The 8,359-nt window shown below is 45.6% G+C and overlaps 1 protein-coding gene across 25 annotated transcripts in view; it reads left to right on the top strand.

The window, feature by feature from the left end:
- FARS2 (phenylalanyl-tRNA synthetase 2, mitochondrial) overlaps positions 1–8,359 on the top strand; it is a 347,910-nt gene that overhangs the window by 28,237 nt on the left and 311,314 nt on the right. For 2 of the 25 annotated variants that reach the window (XM_084850406.1, XM_084850405.1), the window contains exon 3: positions 871–973. The exons of the other annotated variants lie outside the window; for them this stretch is intronic. The gene's annotated coding sequence lies outside the window, so the exon portion shown is untranslated. The remainder of the gene's footprint in view (positions 1–870; positions 974–8,359) is intronic. 25 annotated transcript variants of the gene reach the window in all.

Raw genomic sequence — 8,359 nt, 5'->3', positions numbered from 1 at the left:
GTAAATTTTGAAGTGCAGTCACTAATCATGGCAGTCCCCATAGCCATGCCCCCAAGGAGAGGCCAAAAATGCAGGCAGCTGAGTTGATCCATATCAACAAACCAATTCTAGCAGTTTTCATCATAGAATAATAGAATCATAGAATAGTACGGTTGGAAGGGGCCTACAAGACCATTGAGTCCAACCCCCTGCTCAGTGAAGGAATCCAAGTCAAAGCATCCCTGAGAAGTGGCTGTTCAGCTTCATCTTGAATGCTTCCAGTATGGGAGACCACACTACCTCCCCAGGTAATTGGTTCCATTGTATTGCTCTAACAGTCAGGATGTTTTTCCTGATGTTCAGCCAGAAACTGGCTTCCTGTCACTTCAGCCCATTATTCGGTGTCCTGCACTCTGGGATGATCGAGAATAGATCCTGGCCTTCCTCTCTGTGACAATCTTTCAAGTACTTGAACAGTGATATCGTATCTCCCCTCAGTCTTCTCTTCTCAAGGCTAAACATGCCCAGTTCTTTCAGTCTCTCTTCATAGGGCTTTGTTTCCAGTCCCCTGATCATCTTCGTTGCCCCCCTCTGAACCCTCTCCAGTTTGTCTGCATCCTTCTTAAAGTGTGGTTCCCAGAACTGGACACAGTACTCGAGATGAGGCCTAATGAGTGCTGAGTAGAGGGGAACTAGTACTTCCTGGGATTTGGAAGCTATACTTCTATTAATGCAGCCCCAAATAGCATTTGCCCCTTTTGCAGCCACATCACATTATTAGCTCATATTCAGCTTGTGATCTACAACAATTCCAAGATCCTTCTCACTTGTAGTATTGTTGAGCCACGTATCCCCCATCTTGTAACTGTGCCTTTGGTTTCTTTTTCCTAGGTGCAGAACTTGGCATTTATCCCTATTAAATGTCATTCTGTTGTTTTCTGCCCAGCACTCCAGTCTATCCAGATCACTTTGAATTTTGTTTCTGGCTTCTAAGGTATTTGCTGTCCCTCCCGATGTTATGTCATCTGCAAATTTGATCAGCATTCCCTGCACCTCTTCCTCAAGTCATTAATAAAAATGTTGAAGAGCACTGGGCCCAGGACTGAGCCCTGCAGTACCCCACCCATTACCTCTCCCCAGTTTGAGAAGATCCCATTGATATGCACTCTTTGAGTCTGTTTCTGTAGCCAGCTGTGGATCCACCTGATAGCTGTTTCATGTAGTCCACTTTTAGCTAGTTTGCTCATCAGGATATCATGGGGCACTTTGTCGAAAGCTTTGCTGAAGTCGAGGTATATTAGTCCACAGCATTCCCCAAGGGAGGTTAGCTGATCAAAAAATGAGATCAGATTAGTCTGTCCAGGAGGAGGTATTTTATAAAGCTATTGGGTCTGAACTGCCCACCCCCAAATACTTTGCTCACAACTATGTATTGTTGCTGCAAAAATTCCCTCCTCCCCCATCAGCTCCTGTGAGGATTGCAGCTAAGCTCAGGGAATTCTGAGGGGGTGGCACATGATGTCAGTGTCCCTGCATATCAAGAAGTCTCTGTGCTGCATCCCTGCAAGTCCTCCAGTACACCACTGATTTAAACTATACAGTGCCCATGTATTTCCTACCGTGACCCTGCACCATCCTGCAAGGCAGTCATGAGGAATCATGTGCTAGGCATGAACAGTTTTATGCTCCCAAAGCAAGCAGTTTTCAATATGAACATGTTGCGTACCTGAGAGATTGTCCCTCAGGAGACATGCACATTTTGATGAGAAATTTGGAACTTAAATTAACTAAAATTTGGCTTGGCTTTGTATAACAGGCAATTGCTGCTCCTACAATGTTTCTTCGTCAGTGAATGTCTGTGGTACACAAGCACCTAAGGTTAACCTCAAAGGAAGTGTTTTAAGAATGAAAAGTGGAAACAGAATTACAACACTGAGTAGAGTATCTACCTAGGGAGATATGCAGGTTGTAGATGATTGGAATTCTCTAGCCAACAGTATCTTAAAGGTGATGTAACATAACATTAGTCAACCTGTCATATTAGGTGAGTGGGAATTTGTGCTGGATTCTGCTTCACGAATAACAATTATTTTCATACAGTTTTCAAAAATGATATTTGTTTTCCATCCTCCTTCTGGGTGGGAAAAATAGGCACACTCTGTAAACACATGCTGTTGTGTATGGTTTTACCATATATATTTGGTGCTTTACTTTTAACATGTGAAGAGCACCCATTTCAGTTCTTTCTCAGATGAGCAAAATACAAATTCCATCAGTAATTTGGAAGCATCTTGAGCAATTTAAAGTGGAATTTATACAGCAAGGGTTGCAGATATTCTTAACTCAAAAAGCAATAATTTTAAGAACTTCTGCACCCCCGGCATAGAAACTGACCCATTTGTTCTATGTAGAATACAGGAAGGCATTGCTGGCAGATAATAACATATATCACACTGGAAGACAGGCAGGCTAATGAACCCATGATGTGGTTGACAGGAGGTCATTCCATAACTTTGGCACCACATCAGAGAAGGCCCTGTCCCTTGCGCCCGGTCTCCCTACTCCTAACAGTGGAGGGACCTCCGTGGGTGCAGGGAGGACTGGAACACAGCACAGCCGTTAACTGTCTGGGCCGCGTTTCCCTTACCTGGCTAGCCCTCCTTTCAACACTATATTTCCCTCTACCCATCACTACACTGATTACTCCCAGTTCTCCCACTTGGCCCCATATCTTCCCTCCTAGGCACGTCTCAGGCCCTAAGAAGGGAACCAATCCCCCACCAAAGACTCTGAACAACCAGATTGACCAAATAATCACCAGTCTCCTCCAGGAACACCTGGAATAGCATCCCAATGTTCAAGTATCTATTAAGTGGTGTCAGGGTTCCCTTTATGACCTGGACCCGCTGAGCAACTCCTTAAGGATCTCTTGCTTCCTTAAGAGTCCCACCTTCCTTCTTTTACCTGCCCCTTTCCAATGTGAGCTTTGGGTTGTAGGCATTGGGGTGATTGATACTCTAAACACAGGATTTAACCACAACAGTTTACTGGTAAATTAAAGCAAACAAATCACAGCTAAAAGTATTTACACAATAGAGCTGAGTGACACAAAAGGCCTTAAGAGAAAACGAAAGTTGCAAATCGCAAAGTCCTTTATCCTAGCTGCATTTAGACTTCTCCAGACTGCTTCTTCCTGCTCTCTTTTCATGTTCTGGTCTCTCTGACTCTGCTCTTACAGGCTCTCTTGCTTTCTTTATATAGCCGCCTCCCTCAAAACTGAATGTACTGTTTGAATCCTGGAGAAATAAAACTTAACTGAGGAAATGAAACTGAAACTTAACCGGAGAAATTAAACTATTCCCCTCAGGGATATCCCCTCCCAACAAAAAACTCCAGGTCTCTAGGCCTGACCTTTTTCTTTTCCTTGCCTCTGTAGGCCTCAAACCTTCACAAGTGGGGAGTCGTATCCTTCCAATTCACCTGGGCTAGTCTTTTTGCCACTGTGGATAGTTTATGAAAGCACCAATTCCAAATTAGTCATGCTTCCATTGGCTTAGAAAGTAACCAGTTCTGTGATAGTAGATTGTAATATCCATAGACACCACTAAAGAAGTCCCTATTTGTGTGTATATAATCTTCTATTCACAGAATTCATAGGGGACCTCTCATGATTTTTGCAGCTTGTCCCACACTTCTTACTTAATTCCAGTTCCAAGAAACTGTTTGCACATTTGTTCTGTTCATCACATCAACAAACCTTGCAGTTGCTTCTTTCCATTTACATGCCTATAATAAATACATTGAATTCACCCTTTTTCCTCCCATGTGGAAGAAACCCAGTCCCCTAGGCATAAATGCTTTAAATTAATTGAAAATCATTCAAGCCATTTTATCCATACACCATAAACTTTAATTGCAAAGTTTCCCATTGTAATGCACACTTTTAAGTAGCTATGCATGTATTCTGTAGTTGGTAATTATTTCAAAGGAAGATCTACGCCCTCTAAAAGTTACTGAACTTCTAAAAGTGCTGGTGTATGCCAGGTTTGGCTTCCTGACTGTTAGAGCAACAATGGAACCAAATTACCTAGGGAGGTAGTAGGTTCTCCCACACTGGAGGCATTCAAGATGAGGCTGGACAGCCATCTGTCAGGGATGCTCTGATTTGGATTCCTGCAGTGAGCAGCGGGTTGGCCTCGATGGTCTTGTAGGCCCCTTCCAATCCTACTATTCTATGATTCTATCATGACATCAAACACACACCCGCCTGGGGCTGCTTACACTTAGATTATTTGTTCTAAATGAAAAATATTGGGAAAATCTTCTTAAAAAGAAAGTTTTAAGTTGCTGGGGAAGGGAGGCTGAGTATAGTGGGGTGGGAATATACTCGTCCTACAGTAAATTCCCACAAACACAAATTTGCAAACACGGGTGCAATCTGCTACTCAGTGGGGGCCCAGAATCAGGGAAACACTAGTCTCTAAGCACTGCAGCGCTCTTTCCCTGGGTGTTATTATCTGTGCCTGTCCCAGCCTTTGTCAGACAGGAAAGCTCTGTGCTACTCAGTGGAGGCTGGTGGCTCTGATGTCAGGGGGGCAGTGCATCTGCTCCAGGTTTCAGTCAAAACCAGCAGAACTCTAAAGTATGCCTTGGATAGCTCCTTTTAGAGTTCTGCTGGTTCTGACTGGAACCTGGAGCAGATGCTGTGCCCCACTGACATCAGAGCCACCAGCCTCCACTGATGCTACTCCTTCCAGACACAGAAAACAGGTTGTGTGTCCTGTTGCTTCTAGTTCTTGAAGATTCAGAGGAGACTGTGCACGCTGGGCTGGGCTGTTCTTTCCCTTAGCTCAGCCTTCCTCAAACCTGGCTCCTGCCAGGTGTGCTGGGCTACAACTCCCATCACCCATGGCCAGCCATGGGAGTTGTACTACAACACATCTGGAGGGGGCTAGGTTTGGGGAAGGCTGCCTTAGTGTGAATAAGCATTAGAGGGTTCTCCTGGGGGGCTGCTCCAAGTCCCCTCTTCCTGTTGCCTTTAAAACTGGGGTAGCACTATGGTGATTTTGCTAGCTGGGAAAAACATTTTGGTATGCGTGGTGTTGAAAGAAAGGAAAAGGGCATGCGAGACAGTAGGTTGTGGGACCACAGCAGGTAAGCAGGACAAGGCCCAAGCATGGAGTATATGGGGAGATTCCTTACCAGGGCGGGCCCGGAGGTTTATGGACCTCCCAGCCTGGGCTTCAAGCACATAACAATGAGGAAACAACGAGGCTAAAGTGTAGATCATGCCTGAGGATTTTCACGTAAACTGATTCTTATGCGGAAGTATTTCTATCTGTATCAGGTGTCCAGAACTTGTGAGATTTGCTGAAGCCAGTCAAAAGCAGTGTCAGAACAGAACAAGCAACTTTCTGAACTAGCTGCTGGCCCAGCCCAGAGAGTATTTGTAGAGACTTTGTGCAGTGTCCCTGTGGGGCGTTGGCTGAGTCCGCCGCTACCCGCATCCCCACTGTTATCGCTGAGATCGGAGATGACACCAGGGATTCCTCCAGGGGGAAGGGCTTGGAGGCTAAGCCCCGCCCCTTGAGGAACCCCAAGAGGCTCTATGGGCGGGAGGGATGTATGGCTTTTGTAATATCTGCTCCATCTGCATTTCACAGATTGTCAGGTGTTTTTCGTTCCATTGTCTGCTCATTGATGGAATTGGATTTTTTCCAGTTTCCTAAATTTGTGCAAATTTGCACTTGTGAAAATGCACAAATTCCCACCAAAATGCACAACTCCCCCCCCCCGAAAACGCGCATTTTCATGCTTTAGCCTATGGAAGAAATGCATGTTTTGGGCTGGTGTTTTTTTATTTTACGCATTTTTCTACGACTAAATTTACTTTCCAGAATTTTATGCAAAAAAACCAGTCTGTAAGTCTGCAGAATCTGAGCAACTCAGGAAAAGCTGATCTGCTGTGGAATCCATGGGTCGGATTCCTAGAAGTCTCAACTCATTTGATTCTCTTGCGGATTTCTCTGAAATCCCTACCTGGCAGGCCAGATTAAGCCCACAGGCCAGGGATTCTGCACTCCTGGCCTATGGGAATGCTGCAATCTGTAGCCCTGCTGGCTCACCACATGGAGCAGCTATACTCAAAGCTGTGGGTTCCTGTTTCTAGCTCCAGCAGCTCCTGACACTCAGGCCAAGAGACAATCTAACCTAGACAGTCAGCCTTGCCACCTGAGGCAGAGGCCTCCTACACCCCTGCATCTTAAGATCCCTTACTTGACAGCTAGTGTACTGTAGTGGTTAAGAGACTGTCCTGTGAACCAGGCAATTCAGATCTTGTCTCCGCTCTAAGCTTGCTAAGTGGTTTTAGCTTAGCCGCTCCCTGCCTCAGGCCCTCAGCTGCACTAAGCTTAGTTATAACATTGCTTCTGCAGTAAGAGGTTAACAACCCACAGTCAACAAGAGGAGCCCAATTTGCCAGCAGCTCTCCAGCCTGAGGAAGTTGCCCTCCTCTGAAGGCTGAGGTCCAGAAGCCCTAGTGGAACCACCATTTCCCATATGCTCTCAACTTCTGCGGCTGTTAAAGGAGGCTAGGCCCCATTAACTGAAGAGGCTTCTCTCATCAGAGAGAGAAAGTTGCAGAAACTAGCCACCCAGATGGAGTTGCAGTTCTGTTTAAGGCTCAGTCTGGGTCTGCCTGTTGCTGAAGCACCATTTGAGCTTTGTTCCTAGAAAGTTCGACTTAAGCTCCCTTCACTTTACCTCATATTGCTTGCATTAACAGAACGTGGACGGTTAATGCCTTGCTTGACCCTGCCCTGTCTCGCCTCAGCTCACTGAAACAGGAAATTTGCCCTGTTTGGTTCACCTGACATGGCTTCCCTGGACCCAGAACTCTAGCTGTGAACCCCATGTTTGTTTTGGAACTCTCACACTGCTGTGGCCCTTGCTTGGAGCAGACCATAGAGGGAGGCGCCAAATAGGGCTGGTTCCTTAGCAGAGCTGATGGAGTCGGGCCTGCTTCCCATCTCTCCTGCTGCTATTAAATAACAGTTGAAGGAGGGAGGAGCAGGACTGGCCCTACCATTAGGTGGCAGATGCTGGAGATGGGGTAGCAGTGGTAGGCACCCCCCTGTTTTTCCTGAACCCCTTGGCCATTCCACTCTGTTGGAGGACTGAGCTATGTATGCTAAATAGTCTGTCCTGTACCCCCTAAACTAATTCTGCCTTCAGGTGCATCATCTGGTGGAGGACATTATCCCATCGCCAGTGTTGAAGTAAGATTCAGCTGCCAGTCCAGTTGGCTTCTCTACATGGAACAGGAGGGCACTATCTTTTTCTCTTTTTTTTTGCCTCAAGCAGCAAAATGTCTTGGGCGTGCCCTCAGAAGGAGCCAAATGGAGCTGGTTTCTCAGCAGAGCCCATGGAGCAGGGCCTGTTCCCATCTCTCCGTCTGCTGAAGCCATGTGGAATGGCATTGCTTGTTATTGTAATGCATTATGGAAAGCTTAATATTATTCACTGGCGGTGTGGGATAGAAGAAAGAAAAAATCCAAGGTGGGTCCAAGGTTGTTTAACAGAAAAAGGTTAAAATAATCCAAAGGCAAAAGGAGCCATGAGGGTTACTTCTACCTAGATTAATTGCTGTGGATAAAAAAGAGTGGGATAATGTTCCCAAAATAAGACGGTGAAATAGAATGTGTCCTTTTTTCTTTTGTGGAAGACAGTACAGGAATAAATGTATTTGTGATGTGATGATCTCCCCCTCCGCCCCACTTTAATTTCTCACCTGCTTGTACTGTCTCCTGACACCCTCTAGCTGGTGTTGGGGGACCCTGTCGTGATGAGCATTTATTTCGGTGTGACTCAGGGTTTACATTTCACCTGGCATGTTTTTAAAAAAATTGGTTGACAATGCGTTGGCATATATTGTAGGTGGTGTTTGAGTTTGTATAGATTTAAACACATAAATTAGGGCACCAGTTACAAGTCGTGAAGAAAATGCATGCCATCTATTTTTCAGAGCAGTGGTTGTGTGGTTACTGTTTACCTGTTTTGGACCTGCAACTAAGGAAAGCAGCCCTGTGTTTAGTGTTCTGTGTACTGGGAAATCTTCTTGGATCACAAAATTCATGGCAGTGCAATACTATGCCTGTCCACTCAGGAGTAAGCCCCATGGAGTATAATGGGTTTTACTCCCAGGTAAGTGTGTATAGGATTGCCGCCTTGTCCTCAAATGTGCTGTTGGTGTGCTTGCCAAGAAGCTGGAATATTTTGGTTAGACTCAGATTTTTTGCATATGTAAATTCTAGTCCCAGACTCATAAGCAGCTGTCAGTTGTCACAACGGAGCCTTTTTCAAAGGCTGACCTTTGCGTGGG

Source organism: Heloderma suspectum, chromosome 4 (assembly GCF_057233095.1).
Source record: "Heloderma suspectum isolate Gila_16-S chromosome 4, 16-S_ref, whole genome shotgun sequence".
Taxonomy (NCBI): Eukaryota; Metazoa; Chordata; class Lepidosauria; order Squamata; family Helodermatidae; genus Heloderma; species Heloderma suspectum.
The sequence above is the reverse complement of the archived record's forward strand: the minus strand, read 5'-3'. Positions and strand labels throughout refer to the sequence as shown.